Genomic DNA, 20,463 nt, shown 5'->3' on the forward strand with positions numbered 1-20,463 from the left:
GTGTAGGATTACGCTCCAGTTTTCGCTCCAGACTGCTGAACCGTCGATAAGCCTGAGCATAAGATTCTCCTAAACGATCAGTATTGTTATTTAGCGGCAGACGAACTGCATACTCCCCGGATGGCAACCGTGAAAGGTGGCTTACGAAATGTGCTTCACAATCGTCTTCTTCTTTGGTATTCAAACCAGCCTCCACACAATTCTCGACTTCCCAAAACATACGAAGAGTTTTATCCAACCTTGCTTCCATCTCAGCTATCGAATCTGGACAATTGTGCGTAGCCAAAAGCGCCGAGCTTGATACCTTCTGTCCACCGCCAGATACGATCCACCCAAGCCGGGTCTTCTGCAGAAGAGGCAGTCCATCGGTGAGTTTGATTTGCCCTACGCAGAGGAGATCATAAAAAACGCTCGCACCAATGAGAAGATCAACGCGTTGAGGATTGAAAAATGCAGGATCAGCGAGCTGAATGTTAGATGGAATACGCCAATCGGATACATTTACTGTCATACTTGGTTGTGAATCGGTAATCGTGGGGGCGATGAGAGCAGTAAGTGTAGTTGTGTAAGCAGAGGTGCGAGAATGCATACAAATGCTTATGGTGGATCCCTCAGTAGAAACGCTGGTATCGCCCAGCCCAGACACAAGTGCAGACGATTGAGTTCTCCTAAGCTGAAGCTGCTGGGCGAACCTTTATGTGACGAGATGCAGCTGCGATCCTGAATCTAAGATGGCACGACAAGGAACTAAAACGCCAGACCGATTCTTTACGAGAACCACGGCTGTATCCAGAAGCACGACATCAGAGTGAAGACCTTGGGCAGCAAGAGAGGTAGACGAAGGTAGAGACGAGCTGCTAGCAGAATTTTGAGCAACGGAAAGAGTGTCCGGTTTAACGGCCAGATCGGGAGGAGTAATACCTGGGCAGCCTTGTGTTGTGGGCTGTATACTATCGAAGTGCAACAAACTATGATGCCTACCGCCGCATACTCGACATTTTCCACTATTGCATGCGCGGGTCCGTTGCCCCGGCTTTAGGCAATTGAAGCATAGGGAAAGCTTCTTCACTTCTTTGTGGCGCAGCAACGGTGAGAGATTTCCGAATATCTTGCACGAGTATATTCCATGGCCCGCTGAGTGGCAAAAGACGCATACAGACGGGTCGGCGGAAGAGTTGGAAGCTACAAACGTTTTCCCACCTGGTCGCTAGTAGCGTGTGTCGCTGTAGCATATTCCAACCGCTCCATTTTCTGGCAGCGTGACTGCAAGAATTCGAAGAATTCCTCTGCGGTAGGTATAGCATCCGACGATGTGTGCTCCTCCCATTTGGTTTGCGTCTTCGAATCCAACTTCTGCAGCAGCATGTTGATGACCATGAATCCTGAAATCTCCTCAGCAGTTCCCAATGTCTGCAACGCTCGCATGTGTAAATTGACTGCATCCGAAAACTCCCGAAGCCTTTTAGCAGAAGGCGAGTCTACCCTCTTTAGCCCAAGAATCTTCTTGATGTGTGCCTGGAAAACAAGTCTTTTGTTATTAAAGCGTTTATTAAGTATATCCAGAGCCGCACGATAATTGGCACTGGAGAGCTCTAACGATCGAACCGAATCCAAAGCCGCATCAGCGAGGCAAGAGCGAAGGTGCTGGAATTTCTCGATGTCACTGAGATCCGCATCCGCTTCAATCACCGATTTGAACATTGCCATAAAATCCGAGAACTCGACGTATCCACCAGAAAATTTAGGCACCTTCAGCTCAGGAAGTCGCTGCTTGTGAGCCATGATGATGGTACTAGGTCCGGAATGGCTTGGCAGAGTCGTAGAATGGGCAGCGGCGTGTGACTGGCTTACTTCAACAGCAGCCAGCAACTCAGCTTTCAACGATATGAAAAGAGTATCGAAGATTTCGCGCAGCTCACTCCCAATCTCGTTTTGATCGAGAGCCTCCAACTCATTATGGGCCTTATTAAATTCCTCTCGAATTTCTGCCAACATATCAAGGCGCACCTCGACTTCCGCGGCGGTCCGCTTATCGATTTTATTCCCCGCGAATAAGCGACGATGTATAGACGCGAGAGCGAGAATGCAAGACACGAAAAGTCAAGAACCGCGGCTGCAGCTGCGCAGAGAATGAGAGATTCGACGCTTAAAGTACCGGAATTTGTCTATAAATATTCCAGCCGCACTCTCACTGAATTTGCACTTTAAACTGTTTTTCAACGTGCACCCAAATGTATTTGTTGGTAGTTAAACTACCCAACAACAAAATATTGTATAAATAATAAGTGTTTTAACGGAACGCGATTAAGCAATGGTTTTATATCACGTCGGGGGGTCACCAATGTTTGAGATGCCAAGCTTTTTTGGCACCTATGTGTTTCAAAAATGAAAAGCGATTTCGGGTTAAACTTTATAATTCGTATTTAATCTTGGTGGCTTAGCGGAAGCCGATTGCTTGCTATTGCCAGATAAACCTTATGCGAGATCGATATGCAACCAATGCGCAGAGGGGTTAGCATAGAACTAAACTATAGACGACGGCGTTAGATCAAAGTGATTGCCGAAGTGGCGGCATCAGATCAAAGTAGTTGCCGAAGTGGCGGCGGCAGAGAGCCCCTTTAGCGGGAGAGCGCAGCAGCTCTGCAGAACGTCAACGTTTTACAACATAGGCGGCTCTCTCTGCTCATACAATAATAATGTTAAAGTTACGGTTATTCTTCAGCGGCTGGCCCGAACAAAGAGAATTCAAATAAATGGGTTTTAAACTTGTCAAAATTATCTAAAACTGCAAATTTCTCTTAAATAAATTAATACTATTACCAGTCAGAATAAACTGATCCTAAACTTTTCATAATACTGCTTAGGTCTGAGTAGTCGGGTATTGAATAGGCGCCGATCTCGTAGCACTATGGAAGTGCAAATGCAAAGCTTTCGTTCAATTAGTGCATTAGTCATAAGTGTTCTCCGGGTGAGTGTGTTTTTCATTGACTTTGTTTTTTATTATTGCACGTTTGCTTTTGTTAGCAGAGCTATGTTAGATAACAGCCTGCGAGGCAGTTTAACAGCGAAGCTTTCTTTGGGTTAACAGAGCCATTCATGATCGATCGTGCCTATATCAATTATATATTCATGTATAGTGCAAATGAATCATGATTCGGATCGTACAGAGGGCTTGGAAATTGTCAGTATATCGTTTCCGCGATACAGTTACAGTTCTCCCAGATAATGGCCACTTATGTAAGGTCCTGACATTTCGTTTATTTAAACATTCTGGCGTGTTGGCTGTCGAAAAGTCAAACGTGACGACGCTCTCCTCTCCTCAACAAGGGGTTCGGTTCACTCCCGATGCCTTATAAATAGTAGAACCCGTTGGAAAATATCGCCAGCAGTTGACCGCATGTGGTATTAAATGTCACCAAGTCTGGCCCTCTGTTTGTTTGCCTCTTCAATTTTCTTTCCTTAAAGAGGAAGACACTCTTCGTCTGTTGCTGTAGATACAAGTGCAGGGGGGCAGGTCAAGTCTTTGAGTTTGAGTTACCTTTCATAGCCCATAGCCCAACAAAGACTCCGTCTTTGCAATCGGAGTCGGAGTTTATTCGATATTGTTATTGATTGTGATCTGAAGAAACCTTTTTTGGGCTCTGCGGCTTGTGTTCGTCCCCCTGCCCCGTCACGTTTTTCATGTGACATTTATTCGGTTGGGGGTTTTCTTTCATCTTTTATTTATTTAGAAATAGACACACTGCCAACAGCAAATATAACAACTAATAGATATTGATAGTGCGGTAGGGGCAGCCACATGGGCTGATAAGATTTCCCATACACTATTGACTTTTTGATAGTGCCGCCGACAAGGCCAGAGATCTGGTATGCGACTCGACTCCAAATTGAAACGAGGGGGAACGTTGTGAGTTGCTGCGGACACCGCAACTCTACAGTTATACCCGATACTTAGTCAGTATGGATCTCCTCCGGCAGACGCCGCTAATATTAAACGACACGACAAAGAGTGCGTGCGAGAGAGACATAAAATCAGTGCACTAGTGCAAATTGATTTGTTCCTTTTGGGTATAAAAATGATCCGATCTGATCCAGATTCAGCAGTCTGATAGATATGTTCATTATCTATGATTCTGCGTTTTTAGTTTTCTCGAATCTGCAATATTGTGGATGCAACAGATTTTCGTCCTTTGTGATGGCGGAAGGGGGTGGGGCGAAATTCTGAGATAAACGTTTTATAGTGAGATCTAACAGAAGTGCGGATACCAAATTTGGTTACTCTAGCCTTAATAGTCTCTGAGATTTGTGGATGCCCCAGATTTTCGTCCTTTGCGGGGGCGGAAGGGGGTGTGGCGAAATTTGGACAGGAAACGGTCAAGGTCCGATATCACAGGAGTGTGGATACCAAATTTGGTTGCTCTGGCTCTTACAGGTTCTGAGATCATTGAACTCATATTTTGCAATTGGCAAAGCCGACCATGAAACCTGTGTGTTAGAGAGAGACAGAGCGAGAAAGAATGAAATTGTTTTCTTGATTCTGGCTATAATAATTATACGATCTGGTTGAGATTTTACACTCTAGAACATATAGTCATCCTCTACGATTCTGCGTTTTTGGTTTTATCGTATCTTTAAAAATGTGGATGCCACAGATTTTCGTCCTTTGTGGGAGCGGAAGTGGGCGGGCCGAAGTTTTGAAATATTCTTGTAGCAGTGACATATCACAGAAGTCTGGATCCAAAACATCGTTGCTCTAGCTCTTATAGTCTTTGAGCACTAGGCGCTGAAGGGGACGGACAGACGGACGGACGGACAGACGGACGGACGGACAGACAGACATGGCTCAATCGACTCGGCTATTGATGCTGATCAAGAATATATATACTTTATGGGGTCGGAAACGATTCCTTCTGGACGTTACACACATCCACTTTTACCACAAATCTAATATACCCCAATACTCATTTTGAGTATCGGGTATAATTAACATTACTCTGGCGGTTAAGAGGTCAGTTTCGCATTGCTCCACTTCCGCCGGGGACCAGAGTAGAGAGCAACAGATGCCGACGCGTCGGTTCTGCCGGTGCCAAAGAGCAGCCGATCTTAATTAAGGCAATTGACAAAAGTTCAACAAATTGAGCCAAAAGAGTTCGGTGTCATAATCGAGAAGAGTTCATTGGCCAAGTGGATACAAGAGTATTAGCTCACCCTCACGCCTGCGGCGCATACTCCCTCTCTAATTGCGGCTGTCGGGGTTGCCCCCCACCTCTCCCTACTTACCCAGAGGTGGATGCAGTTGTGGACCCAAAGCCGGAGTCAGAGCCAGAGCCAGAACCAGAGCCAGACCATGCCAGTGCCAGACCCGTGTGTGTGGGCCGTAGGTCGGCGTTTGTTGACGTCTGCTGATGTCTGTAAGCCCTGTCTGCCGGGCGTCCCGCCGCCAGCCAGACAGCAACTCGCCGATCGAGTGTTCTCTAATTGCATTTCTCTCAGTGCACTCAGTGCCGCAGACGCTTTCCATGTGGGCGTTGCGGAAGGTCGTAAAATCTGAGTATTGTGCACGCACGTCCCAAAAGGTTTTTCTCAATGAAGCTTAGCGTTTGGCTTTCGATCTCTGCATACTCTACCCCCAAAAAGCGTGCATTAGATATCCTCTGGCATTGGCCAGATGGCTAGCCATATCTGTAGAGTACGTGTAGCTATACTTCGAGTGCAACTTAATATTTTCTACGCAAATCATCTTTCGAAAGGGTATTTGAGATCTGCTTTCTGCTTGGTACATCTCACATTTCTCGTTCTTTAAAGCCGCTGTGGGGACTCTGGCTTTAATGAACGTTTTTGCGGCATGGCCTGTGACTCGGCAACCCGCTCACAATTCTATTTGGCAGCAAATTTATAACTTCCCTGCACAAAATGCCATTTGCTTAGACGATTTACGCCTACCCCTGGAGGCTGCGGGGGCACTTAAGTCGCCTAGAATCTTCGGGGCACGTGTGAGTGGCACGCTCGTATCTCCATGGATAGCTCGTGACTCATGCCCTGCGATCATTCCATTTCACCGAGCAGTGCAGGCACGCATGCGCCGTGACAACGACTTTAACAGAATCTTTCGGGCTCCAGCAGCCTCTCTCCCCCTCTCCCTCCATCTCTTTTTCTCTATCTTTGCCTCTCCTTTATACTGACACACTTTCGCTTTCGCTGGCAGCCCTGCCGCTGCCGCTGTCACTGCCACTGCCACTGCACTCGCCGCTGACATAATGTCCGCTCCGTGTCTGTTCCCGATTCGCTAAACGATTATTTATCGGCTCGATTACAATGCCCTGCTGTTGTTCATTCAATCGTTCCCACCCGATCGATCTTCGGTTAGTTCTTCTTCTGCTCGATGCCGCCGCCGCCTGACCTCTGCCCGAGTGAAACTTAAGCTCTATTTCTCTGATTAATTATCAGAGACTATTCTCAGAGACTATTAAGGCTAGAGTAACCAAATTTGGTATCCGCACTTCTGTTAGATCTCCTATAAAACGTATATCTCAGAATTTCGGGTATAACTGTAGAGTTGCGGTGTCCGCAGCAACTCAGAACGTTCCCCCTCGTTATACCCGATACTCAAAATGAGTATTGGGGTATATTAGATTTGTGGTAAAAGTGGATGTGTGTAACGTCCAGAAGGAATCGTTTCCGACCCCATAAAGTATATATATTCTGGATCAGCATCAATAGCCGAGTCGATTGAGCCCTGTCTGACTGTCCGTCTGTCCGTCCGTCCGTCTGTCCGTCCCCTTCAGCGCCTAGTGCTCAAAGACTATAAGAGCTAGAGCAACGATGTTTTGGATCCAGACTTCTGTGATATGTCACTGCTACAAAAATATTTCAAAACTTCGCCCCGCCCACTTCCGCCCCCCCAAAGGATGAATATCTGTGGCATCCACAATTTTAAAGATATGAAAAAACCAAAAACGTAGAATTGTAGAGAATGACCATATCTTTAAGACTGCAGAATCTGAATTGGATCGTATTTTTATTATAGCCAGCATCAAGAAAACAATTTAATTTTTTCTCGCCCTGTCTCTCTCTAACACACACGTAGCATAGGCGGCTTTGCTTAGAGTAAAACATTAGCACACCCGCAAAGGACGAAAATCTGGGGATATTCAAAAATCTCAGAGACTATTAAGGCTAGAGTAACCAAATTTGTTATCCGCACTCCTGTTAGATCTTACTATAAAATTTGTATCTCAAAATTTCGCCCCACCCCCTGCAGGTGGCTTTAGCACTGCAGCATCCCTGATTTGCTCCTGCTTCTTCTTCACGCGCCTTGGCGCGCGCTGCTGTTTAACCCTGTCTAGGGTGCTCCTCGCAGGCGAAGGGTCCCAAGCGGGAAGGCGTTTGCTTATTCCAGCCCCCGGCTGACTGCGCTCTGCGGCTTACTTAGCCGGCGACTGGACGATGGGGTGCGTTTAAATAGCGTGGGTCGCTGCCCCACGCAATAAGCGAAAGACCGTCCGGTCTTTGAAGCTGTTGCGTCTTTCCTCCGAGCGGGATCTGTCGCGAGACTCCCGTGCCCCGTCACTCCACTTGTACGAGCAAGGGAATCAGCGGGTGCGTGAGCTGCAGAAAATCAGATGAAAACCTGTTCTGTGGATTTTTCCAATCGCACTCACCCAAAATATCGCGATCAACCGAAAGGTATGTCTTTTCCGTACCGTGTCGAATTGTTTCACAATGGAATTTTCCTATGATGGCACTTCTTACAAAAGATTCGTTTGCGCGCACACCCGTTCTCGACGAGATCTTTAACCGGAAAAGGAATTTGACATGGCCTGTCAGATGTACAAAGCATCTCTGCGCGTTAACAGGTCAAAGTAACCCTGCGCCTGTTAACAGGTCAAAGTAACCCTGTGCCTGTCAAAGGGTGGCAGCATGTATCCCTGGCCCCGAGATCGATATCATGGTCTTGACTTTCAATTATTCTTTCAAATCTTAGCCGATTAATCCTTCCCGCCAAACCTATCGACTTCTTCTACGTCGCTTCAGGCCCGCTACAACCGAGACGAGTTTGTTTCAAAATTTCGCCACACCCCCTTCTGCCACCGCAAAGGACGAAAATCTGGGGATATTCAAAAATCTCAGAGACTATTAAGGTTAGAGTAACCAAATTTGGTATCCGCACTCCTGTAAGATCTTACTATAAAACGTGTATCTCAAAATTTCGCCCCACCTCCTTCCGCCCACACAAAAGACGAAAATCTGTTGCATCCACAATATTGCACATTCGAGAAAACTAAAAACGCAGAATCATAGATAATTACCATATCTATCAGATTGCTGAATCTGGATCAGATCAGATCATTTTTATAGCCAATAGGAACAAATCAATTTGCAGTGGCTACGCAGCGCCCGACGTCACGCTCAGACTGATTTTCTGTCTCTCTCGCACGCACTCTTTGTCGTGTCGTTTAATATTAGCGGCGTCTGCCGGAGCAGAGCCATACTGACTTAGTATCGGGTATAACCGTAGAGCTGCGGTGTCCGCAGCAACTCACAACGTTCCCCCTCGTTTTTTTTCAATTCTAGCCATTAAGCACTTTCGCTGTTCCGGCCTCGAAAACGCCACCGTCGCGAAAAATTTTTATTTTTCAATTACAATAGATATTCATATTTCGTTATCTATTAAAATACAGCCTGTCCAGCTCGTATTTTCCAAATTATTAATTGAAACTTCCGTTTCATTTATTATACCCGATACTCAAAAAGAGTATTGGGGTCAGCATCAATAGCTGAGTCGATTGAGCCCTGTCTGTCTGTCCGTCTGTCCGTCCGTCCGTCCGTCCGTCCGTCCCCTTCAGCGCCTAGTGCTCAAAGACTATAAGAGCTAGAGCAACGATGTTTTGGATCCATACATCTGTGATATGTCACTGCTACAAAAATATTTCAAAACTTTGCCCCGCCCACTTCCGCCCCCACAAAGAACGAAAATCTGTGGCATCCACATTTTTAAAGATACGATAAAACCAAAAATGCAGAATCGTAGAAGATGACTATATGTTTTAGAATGTAAGATCTCAACCAGATCGTATAATTATTATAGCCAGAATCAAGAAAACAATTTCATTATTTCTCGCTCTGTCTCTCTCTAACACACAGGTTTCATGGTCGGCTTTGCCAATTGCAAAATATGAGTTCAATGATCTCAGAACCTATAAGAGCCAGAGCAACCAAATTTGGTATCCACACTCCTGTGATATCGGACCTTGACCGTTTCCTGTCCAAATTTCGCCACACCCCCTTCCGCCCCCGCAAAGGACGAAAATCTGGGGCATCCACAAATCTCAGAGACTATTAAGGCTAGAGTAACCAAATTTGGTATCCGCACTTCTGTTAGATCTCACTATAAAACGTATATCTCAGAATTTCGCCCCACCCCCTTCCGCCCCCACAAAGGACGAAAATCTGTTGCATCCACAATATTGCACATTCGAGAAAACTAAAAACGCAGAATCATAGATAACGACCATATCTATCAGATTGCTGAATCTGGACCAGATCAGATAATTTTTATAGCCAAACGGAACAAATCAATTTGCACTGGCTACGCAGCGCCCGACGTCACGCTCAGACTGATTTTCTGTCTCTCTCGCACGCACTCTTTGTCGTGTCGTTTAATATTAGCGGCGTCAGCCGGAGCAGAGCATACTGACTAAGTATCGGGTATAACTGTAGAGTTGCGGTGTCCGCAGCAACTCACAACGTTCCCCCTCGTTATACCCGATACTCAAAATGAGTATTGGGGTATATTAGATTTGTGGTAAAAGTGGATGTGTGTAACGTCCAGAAGGAATCCGTTTCTGGATCAGCATCAATAGCCGAGTCGTTGAGCCTTGTCTGTCTGTATGTCTGTCCGTCTGTCCGTCTGTCCGTCCGTCCGTCTGTCCGTCCCCTTCAGCGCCTAGTGCTCAAAGACTATAAGAGCTAGAGCAACGATGTTTTGGATCCAGACTGCTGTGATATGTCACTGCTACAAAAATATTTCAAAACTTCGCCCCGCCCACTTCCGCCCCCACAAAGGATGAATATACGTGTGGCAGGTTCGCAGCGCAGCGGCTAGAAGAAGCGCTGGGTGGAGCCGTAGTCAAGCAGAGCTTGGTGCCGCGCATGCTCCTGTCCCCGGAAAACTGGGAGGCGACGAGCTACTTCGCGGCGACCATTATGAAGGAACTGCGCGCTGTTGAGCACCAGACAAGAGAGTTAGTCTAAACGAAGCCTGCACATGTGTGAAGCATTGCTTCACGGCCGTACCACACATGTTGGGCTTGTATAGCCTAACCTTTAATATAGTTTGCTTTAAGTATAAAATAAGTTGTAAATACGAGCAATTAAATATATTAAAAAAAAAAAAACGAGGGGGAACGTTGTGAGTTGCTGCGGAGACCGCAACTCTACATTTATACCCGATACTGCAAATTGATTTCTTGCTTTTGGCTACAAAAATGATCCGATCTGATCCAGATTCAGCAATCTGATAGATATAGTCATTATCTATGATTCTGCGTTTTTAGTTTTCTCGAATGTGCAATATTGTGGATGCAACAGATTTTCGTTCTTTGTGGGGGCGGAAGGGGGTGGGGCGAAATTCTGAGATATACGTTTTATAGTGAGATTTAACAGAAGTGCGGATACCAAATTTGGTTACTCTAGCCTTAATAGTCTCTGAGATTTGTGGATGCCCCAGATTTTCGTCCTTTGCGGGGGCGGAAGGGGGTGTGGCGAAATTTGGACACGAAACGGTCAAGGTCAGATATCACAGGATTGTGGATACCAAATTTGGTTGCTCTGGCTCTTATAGGTTCTGAGATCCTTGAACTCATATTTTGCAATTGGCAAAGCCGACCATGAAACCTGTGTGTTAGAGAGAGACAGAGCGAGAAAGAATGAAATTGTTTTCTTGATTCTGGCTATAATAATTATACGATCTGGTTGAGATTTTACACTCTAGAACATATAGTCATCTTCTACGATTCTGCATTTTTGGTTTTATCGTATCTTTAAAAATGTGGATGCCACAGATTTTCGTCCTTTGTGGGGGCGGAAGTGGGCGGGGAAAAGTTTTGAAATATTTTTGTAGCAGTGACATATAACAGATGTATGGATCCAAAACATCGTTGCTCTAGCTCTTATAGTCTTTGAGCACTAGGCGCTGAAGGGGACGGACGGACGGACAGACGGACAGACAGACAGGGCTCAATCGACTCGGCTATTGATGCTGATCAAGAATATATATACTTTATGGGGTCGGAAACGATTCCTTCTGGACGTTACACACATCCACTTTTACCACAAATCTAATATACCCCAATACTCATTTTGAGTATCGGGTATAAAAACTTTGATTTCCCTCCTATAGGAAGGAACAGAGTATAAAACGAGGGGGAACGTTGTGAGTTGCTGCGGACACCGCAACTCTACAGTTATCCCCGATACTTAGTCAGTATGGCTCTCCTCCGGCAGACGCCGCTAATATTAAACGACACGACAAAGAGTGCGTGCGAGAGAGACAGAAAATCAGTCTGAGCGTGACGTCGGGCGCTGCGTAGCCAGTGCGAATTGCCTTGTTCCTTTTGGGTATACAAATGATCCGATCTGATCCAGATTCAGCAGTCTGATAGATATGGTCATTATCTATGATTCTGCGTTTTTAGTTTTCTCGAATCTGCAATATTGTGGATGCAACAGATTTTCGTCCTTTGTGGGGGCGGAAGGGGTGGGGCGAAATTCTGAGATATACGTTTTATAGTGAGATCTAACAGAAATGCGGTTACCAAATTTGGTTACTCTAGCCCTAATAGTCTCTGAGATTTGTGGATGCCCCAGATTTTCGTCCCTTGCGGGGGCGGAAGGGGGTGTGGCGAAATTTGGACACGAAACGGTCAAGGTCCGATATCACAGGAGTGTGGATACCAAATTTGGTTGCTCCGGCTCTTATAGGTTCTGAGATCCTTGAACTCATATTTTGCAATTGGCAAAGCCGACCATGAAGAATGAAATTGTTTTCTTGATTCTGGCTATAATAATTATACGATCTGGTTGAGATTTTACACTCTAGAACATATAGTCATCCTCTACGATTCTGCGTTTTTGGTTTTATCGTATCTTTAAAAATGTGGATGCCACAGATTTTCGTCCTTTGTGGGGGCGGAAGTGGGCGAAGTTTTGAAATATTCTTGTAGCAGTGACATATCACAGAAGTCTGGATCCAAAACATCGTTGCTCTAGCTCTTATAGTCTTTGAGCACTAGGCGCTGAAGGGGACGGACAGACGGACGGACGGACAGACGGACAGACGGACGGACGGACAGACGGACAGACAGACATGGCTCAATCGACTCGGCTATTGATGCTGATCAAGAATATATATACTTTATGGGGTCGGAAACGATTCCTTCTGGACGTTACACACATCCACTTTTACCACAAATCTAATATACCCCAATACTCATTTTGAGTATCGGGTATAATAAATGAAACGGAAGTTTCAATTAATAATTTGGAAAATACGAGCTGGACAGGCTGTATTTTAATAGATAACGAAATATGTATATCTATTGTAATTGAAAAATAAAAATTTTTCGCGACGGTGGCGTTTTCGAGGCCGGAACATCGAAAGTGCTTAATGGCTAGAATTGAAAAAAAACGAGGGGGAACGTTGTGAGTTGCTGCGGACACCGTAACTCTACGGTTATACCCGATACTAAGTCAGTATGGCTCTGCTCCGGCAGACGCCGCTAATATTAAACGACACGACAAAGAGTGCGTGCGAGAGAGACAGAAAATCAGTCTGAGCGTGACGTCGGGCGCTGCGTAGCCACTGCAAATTGAATTGTTCCTATTGGCTATAAAAATGATCTGATCTGATCCAGATTCAGCAATCTGATAGATATGGTAATTATCTATGATTCTGCGTTTTTAGTTTTCTCGAATGTGCAATATTGTGGATGCAACAGATTTTCGTCTTTTGTGTGGGCGGAAGGAGGTGGGGCGAAATTTCGAGATACACGTTTTATAGTAAGATCTTACAGGAGTGCGGATACCAAATTTGGTTACTCTAGCCTTAATAGTCTCTGAGATTTTTGAATATCCCCAGATTTTCGTCCTTTGCGGGGGCAGAAGGGGGTGTGGCGAAATTTTGAAACAAACTCGTCTCGGTTGTAGCGGGCCTGAAGCGACGTAGAAGAAGTCGATAGGTTTGGCGGGAAGGATTAATCGGCTAAGATTTGAAAGAATAATTGAAAGTCAAGACCATGATATCGATCTCGGGGCCAGGGATACATGCTGCCACCCTTTGACAGGCACAGGGTTACTTTGACCTGTTAACGCGCAGGGTTACTTTGACCTGTTAACGCGCAGAGATGCTTTGTACATCTGACAGGCCATGTCAAATTCCTTTTTCGGTTAAAGATCTCGTCGAGAACGGGTGTGCGCGCAAACGAATCTTTTGTAAGAAGTGCCATCATAGGAAAATTCCATTGTGAAACAACTCGACACGGTACGGAAAAGACATACCTTTCGGTTGATCGCGATATTTTGGGTGAGTGCGATTGGAAAAATCCACAGAACAGGTTTTCATCTGATTTTCTGCAGCTCACGCACCCGCTGATTCCCTTGCTCGTACAAGTGGAGTGACGGGGCACGGGAGTGTCGCGACAGATCCCGCTCGGAGGAAAGACGCCACAGCTTCAAAGACCGGACGGTCTTTCGCTTATTGCGTGGGGCAGCGACCCACGCTATTTAAACGCACCCCATCGTCCAGTCGCCGGCTAAGTAAGCCGCAGAGCGCAGTCAGCCGGGGGCTGGAATAAGCAAACGCCTTCCCGCTTGGGACCCTTCGCCTGCGAGGAGCACCCTAGACAGGGTTAAACAGCAGCGCGCGCCAAGGCGCGTGAAGAAGAAGCAGGAGCAAATCAGGGATGCTGCAGTGCTAAAGCCACCTGCGGCCTTCGTTTTCTCGGTTGCCCGAGCGCAGACCATGCTGCAGCGATGAAGCCAACTGCGGCCATCGTCTTCCTGGTTGCCCAATCGTCGGCCAAACAGAGGCAGAATTCTCCGCCTTCGGCTGTCCTCTTCGCCCCGACTCTGTCCAGGATTCCTCTTCCAGCAGCTTCAGGGAGCACAGTTCACCAAATCATAGGGTTCAGCGGATGCTAGTCTCGTCTATTACCATCCTAATGTTTAAAGTATAAAAATCTCACAAAATTTGTATATTCATGAAGAATAATTATCAGCTAACCTCATTAACGTTCAAGTTCCCCCTGGGAGTTCGGGAAATGTGTTCAGAATTTGCAGTTATAAGTATTGTTAAGACATCGCTAGTTTAATTCATTTTCGTTACACATTCGTTAAACTCATATCAGCTTAAGCAATCTTTATAAATATTCACAAGCTATTGTTGTCAGTTAAGTTCGGATTGAATTGTCAGGGAGAAAATTCCCCCAAAAGTTCTGTGGCTCCACATACAAGGAGTAGGTCGAAGTTGGGAATTCTGAGTTGTAGCAAGAGATAGAGTCTTCGTACTGTAAACCACCTTTCCGAATTAACGCTTGTTTTCAGCCTACGCCGGAAGATCGATCTTTCGTCGTTGGAAATTGAACAGTGAGTGAGTAAGCATACCTTCCAAAAGTTGAAATGTACGTAGTTTTGAAAACCAACTGATCCTTGCCCAACCTCGCGAATTTGAAACCTCTGACCCCTGCCTATTGAGGCTTTGCCTTGAGCGATCTGATCGTTGGCTAATTAGAGATGCCATCTGCATCCAGTCATCGACTGAACTCCGCATAGGAGATCACGTTTTGTCAGCCAGACCGCCTCTTTGATTTTCGACTCATTCCGAAGTTAAAAGATTTAATGATTTTTCCACATTTTTGCGAAAAGCGAAAGTAACGAACTTAAAGTATTCAATGATTTTCCCATGTTATGCGAAAAGCGAAATTTATGAATTTAATTAGAATTTAACTCGAATTACAGTCTTATTATATATATACTCATTACATTATCAAATATCCTTATATACCCAACCATTACGAATCACCTATTTTTAGTAGTTATTAAGATCATTTACTATGTTGCCATATCGGATTTAATTTTTGTTTTAAGGAAATAATGTTGAAGTTTAGATAAAAGAACAAAATGGACTCAATGCTAGCTCGCGCGTTTTCGTAAAAGGTCAAAAGGGGTCATCGAAGAACGGCTATTCCGTGAGGATGACCAAAGGCAGGGTGGGTTCAGACTCCGCATAACATCTGCGGACAATACACCGATCTCTCCGTTTTCCTTGGTTCTCACTTCCCTTTCCTCTTTACCCTTCTTTCCTTTCGCTTCCCTATCTCTTCCTGTTCTCTATCCTCTTTAGCTTCGTATCTTCTTCTCGTCAAATCTACCGTTCTAGCACAAGTCGCAGCACGCTAAATTCTGGCAATATTATTAGTAATTGAAGCCTCGAGTCTGGGTTGATCTGAGGGAGCAACAACTCCACCCCAAAGCCGACGAGCTAGAGCCGGATAATTATTAGCGTGCCCAGCTCTCTCAAATCGTAACGCCCGTTTTCGAACAGGACTCGTTGCACGTTACACGGTCCGATATATTAGGAGTGTGGATACCAAATTTGGTTGCTCTAGCTTTTGTAGTCTCTGAGATCTAGGCGCTAATGTTTTACTCTAAGCAAAGCCGCCTATGCTATGTGTGTATTAGAGAGAGACAGGGCGAGAAAAAATGAAATTGTTTTCTTGATGCTGGCTATAATAATAATACGATCCCATTCAGATTCCGCAGTCTTAAAGATATCGTCATTCTCTGCAATTCTACGTTTTTGGTTTTCTCATATCTTTAAAATTGTGGATGCCACAGATTTTCGTCCTTTGTGGGGGCGGAAGTGGGCGGGGCGAAGTTTTGAAATATTTTTGTAGCAGTGACATATCACAGAAGTCTGGATCCAAAACATCGTTGCTCTAGCTCTTATAGTCTTTGAGCACTAGGCGCTAATAGGGACGGACAGACGGACAGACGGACGGACGGGCAGACGGACAGTCAGACATGGCTCAATCGACTTGGCTATTGATGCTGATCAAGAATATATATACTTTATGGGGTCGGAAACGATTCCTTCTGGACGTTACACACATCCACTTTTACCACAAATCTAATATACCCCAATACTCATTTTGAGCATCGGGTATAAAAAAAAAGTGGCAAATAACTGTGACTGTGTGTGCCCACTGTGCCAGCAACAATAACTGCAGCGACAGGAAGATCAGCGACAGCGACTTAAGCAGAGGCAACACCAGCAGCAGCGACAGCGATATCAGCAGCAGCGACTTAAGCAGAGGCAACACCAGAAGCAGCAACAGCGGTATCAGCAGCAGCGACTTCAGAGGCAGCAGTAACAACAGCAGAAGCAGAATTCATCAGCTAAGTCTCATATTTCAAATTGTTTTTAAGCCTAACGAGGGGGAACGTTGTGAGTTGCAGCGGACACCGCAACTCTACAGTTATACCCGATACTAAGTCAGTATGGCTCTCCTCCGGCAGACGCCGCTAATATTGAACGACACGACAAAGAGTGCGTGCGAGAGAGACAGAAAATCAGTCTGAGCGTGACGTCGGGCGCTGCGTAGCCAGTGCAAATTGATTTGTTCCTTTTGGCTATAAAAATGATCTGATCTGATCCAGATTCAGCAATCTGATAGATATAGTCGTTATCTATGATTCTGCGTTTTTAGTTTTCTCGAATCTGCAATATTGTGGATGCAACAGATTTTCGTTCTTTGTGTAGGCGGAAGGGGGTGGGGCGAAATGTTGAGATATACGTTTTATACTGAGATCTAACGGGAGTGCGGATACCAAATTTGGTTACTCTAGCGTTAATAGTCTCTGAGATTTGTGAATATCCCCAGATTTTCATCCTTTGCGGGGGCGGAAGGGGGTGTGGCGAAATTTTGAAACAAACTCGTCTCGGTCCGATATATTAGGAGTGTGGATACCAAATTTGGTTGCTCTAGCTTTTGTAGTCTCTGAGATCTAGGCGCTAATGTTTTACTCTAAGCAAAGCCGCCTATGCTACGTGTGTGTTAGAGAGAGACAGGGCGAGAAAAAATGAAACTGTTTTCTTGATGCTGGCTATAATAATAATACGATCTAATTCAAATTCTGCAGTCTTAAAGATATGGTCGTTCTCTACGATTCTCCGTTTTTGGTTTTCTCGTATCTTTAAAATTGTGGATGCCACAGATTTTCGTCCTTTGTGGGGGGCGGAAGTGGGCGGGGCGAAGTTTTGAAATATTTTTGTAGCAGTGACATATTACAGATGTATGGATCCAAAACATCGTTGCTCTAGCTCTTATAGTCTTTGAGCACTAGGCGCTGAAGGGGACGGACGGACGGACAGACGGACAGACAGACAGGGCTCAATCGACTCGGCTATTGATGCTGATCAAGAATATATATACTTTATGGGGTCGGAAACGATTCCTTCTGGACGTTACACACATCCACTTTTACCACAAATCTAATATACCCCAATACTCATTTTGAGTATCGGGTATAAAAACTTTGATTTCCCTCCTATAGGAAGGAACAGAGTATAAAACGAGGGGGAACGTTGTGAGTTGCTGCGGACACCGCAACTCTACAGTTATACCCGATACTTAGTCAGTATGGCTCTCCTCCGGCAGACGCCGCTAATATTAAACGACACGACAAAGAGTGCGTGCGAGAGAGACAGAAAATCAGTCTGAGCGTGACGTCGGGCGCTGCGTAGCCAGTGCGAATTGCCTTGTTCCTTTTGGGTATACAAATGATCCGATCTGATCCAGATTCAGCAGTCTGATAGATATGGTCATTATCTATGATTCTGCGTTTTTAGTTTTCTCGAATCTGCAATATTGTGGATGCAACAGATTTTCGTTCTTTGTGGGGCCGGAAGGGGGTGGGGCGAAATTCTGAGATATACGTTTTATAGTGAGATCTAACAGAAGTGCGGATACCAAATTTGGTTACTCTAGCCTTAATAGTCTCTGAGATTTGTGGATGCCCCAGATTTTCGTCCTTTGCGGGGGCGGAAGGGGGTGTGGCGAAATTTGGACACGAAACGGTCAAGGTCAGATATCACAGGAGTGTGGATACCAAATTTGGTTGCTCTGGCTCTTATAGGTTCTGAGATCCTTGAACTCATATTTTGCAATTGGCAAAGCCGACCATGAAACCTGTGTGTTAGAGAGAGACAGAGCGAGAAAGAATGAAATTGTTTTCTTGATTCTGGCTATAATAATTATACGATCTGGTTGAGATTTTACACTCTAGAACATATAGTCATCTTCTACGATTCTGCATTTTTGGTTTTATCGTATCTTTAAAAAGTGTGGATGCCACAGATTTTCGTCCTTTGTGGGGGCGGAAGTGGGCGGGGAAAAGTTTTGAAATATTTTTGTAGCAGTGACATATAACAGATGTATGGATCCAAAACATCGTTGCTCTAGCTCTTATAGTCTTTGAGCACTAGGCGCTGAAGGGGACGGACGGACGGACAGACGGACAGACAGACAGGGCTCAATCGACTCGGCTATTGATGCTGATCAAGAATATATATACTTTATGGGGTCGGAAACGATTCCTTCTGGACGTTACACACATCCACTTTTACCACAAATCTAATATACCCCAATACTCATTTTGAGCATCGGGTATAAAAAAAAAGTGGCAAATAACTGTGACTGTGTGTGCCCACTGTGCCAGCAACAATAACTGCAGCGACAGGAAGATCAGCGACAGCGACTTAAGCAGAGGCAACACCAGCAGCAGCGACAGCGATATCAGCAGCAGCGACTTAAGCAGAGGCAACACCAGAAGCAGCAACAGCGGTATCAGCAGCAGCGACTTCAGAGGCAGCAGTAACAACAGCAGAAGCAGAATTCATCAGCTAAGTCTCATATTTCAAATTGTTTTTAAGCCTAACGAGGGGGAACGTTGTGAGTTGCAGCGGACACCGCAACTCTACAGTTATACCCGATACTTAGTCAGTATGCTCTGCTCCGGCTGACGCCGCTAATATTAAACGACACGACAAAGAGTGCGTGCGAGAGAGACAGAAAATCAGTCTGAGCGTGACGTCGGGCGCTGCGTAGCCAGTGCAAATTGATTTGTTCCGTTTGGCTATAAAAATTATCTGATCTGGTCCAGATTCAGCAATCTGATAGATATGGTCGTTATCTATGATTCTGCGTTTTTAGTTTTCTCGAATGTGCAATATTGTGGATGCAACAGATTTCCGTCCTTTGTGGGGGCGGAAGGGGGTGGGGCGAAATTCTGAGATATACGTTTTATAGTGAGATCTAACAGAAGTGCGGATACCAAATTTGGTTACTCTAGCCTTAATAGTCTCTGAGATTTGTGGATGCCCCAGATTTTCGTCCTTTGCGGGGGCGGAAGGGGGTGTGGCGAAATTTGGACAGGAAACGGTCAAGGTCCGATATCACAGGAGTGTGGATACCAAATTTGGTTGCTCTGGCTCTTATAGGTTCTGAGATCATTGAACTCATATTTTGCAATTGGCAAAGCCGACCATGAAACCTGTGTGTTAGAGAGAGACAGAGCGAGAAAGAATGAAATTGTTTTCTTGATTCTGGCTATAATAATTATACGATCTGGTTGAGATCTTACATTCTAAAACATATAGTCATCTTCTACGATTCTGCATTTTTGGTTTTATCGTATCTTTAAAAATGTGGATGTCACAGATTTTCGTTCTTTGTGGGGTCGGAAGTGGGCGGTGCAAAATTTGGAAATATTTTTGTAGCAGTGACATATCACAGATGTATGGATCCAAAACATCGTTGCTCTAGCTCTTATAGTCTTTGAGCACTAGGCGCTGAAGGGGACGGACGGACGGACGGACGGACGGACAGACGGACAGACGGACGGACGGACAGACGGACAGACAGACATGGCTCAATCGACTCGGCTATTGATGCTGATCAAGAATATATATACTTTATGGGGTCGGAAACGATTCCTTCTGGACGTTACACACATCCACTTTTACCACAAATCTAATATACCCCAATACTCATTTTGAGTATCGGGTATAAAAACTTTGATTTCCCTCCTATAGGAAGGAACAGAGTATAAAACGAGGGGGAACGTTGTGAGTTGCTGCGGACACCGCAACTCTACAGTTATACCCGATACTTAGTCAGTATGGCTCTCCTCCGGCAGACGCCGCTAATATTAAACGACACGACAAAGAGTGCGTGCGAGAGAGACAGAAAATCAGTCTGAGCGTGACGTCGGGCGCTGCTTAGCCAGTGCGAATTGCCTTGTTCCTTTTGGGTATACAAATGATCCGATCTGATCCAGATTCAGCAGTCTGATAGATATGGTCATTATCTATGATTCTGCGTTTTTAGTTTTCTCGAATCTGCA

General features: G+C 45.2%; 1 protein-coding gene and 1 long non-coding RNA gene across 4 annotated transcripts in view; both read left to right on the top strand.

The window, feature by feature from the left end:
* Positions 1–20,463, top strand: part of LOC117189825 (myosin-M heavy chain-like) — a 107,639-nt gene that overhangs the window by 5,245 nt on the left and 81,931 nt on the right. The window lies entirely within an intron of this gene.
* LOC117189827 lies at positions 13,431–15,192 on the top strand. Its single transcript, XR_004473586.1, has 2 exons — positions 13,431–13,582; positions 13,636–15,192. It is a non-coding gene; the product is annotated as an uncharacterized LOC117189827 (long non-coding RNA).

Source organism: Drosophila miranda (assembly GCF_003369915.1).
Source record: "Drosophila miranda strain MSH22 chromosome Y unlocalized genomic scaffold, D.miranda_PacBio2.1 Contig_Y1_pilon, whole genome shotgun sequence".
In the NCBI taxonomy this organism is placed as follows: Eukaryota; Metazoa; Arthropoda; class Insecta; order Diptera; family Drosophilidae; genus Drosophila; species Drosophila miranda.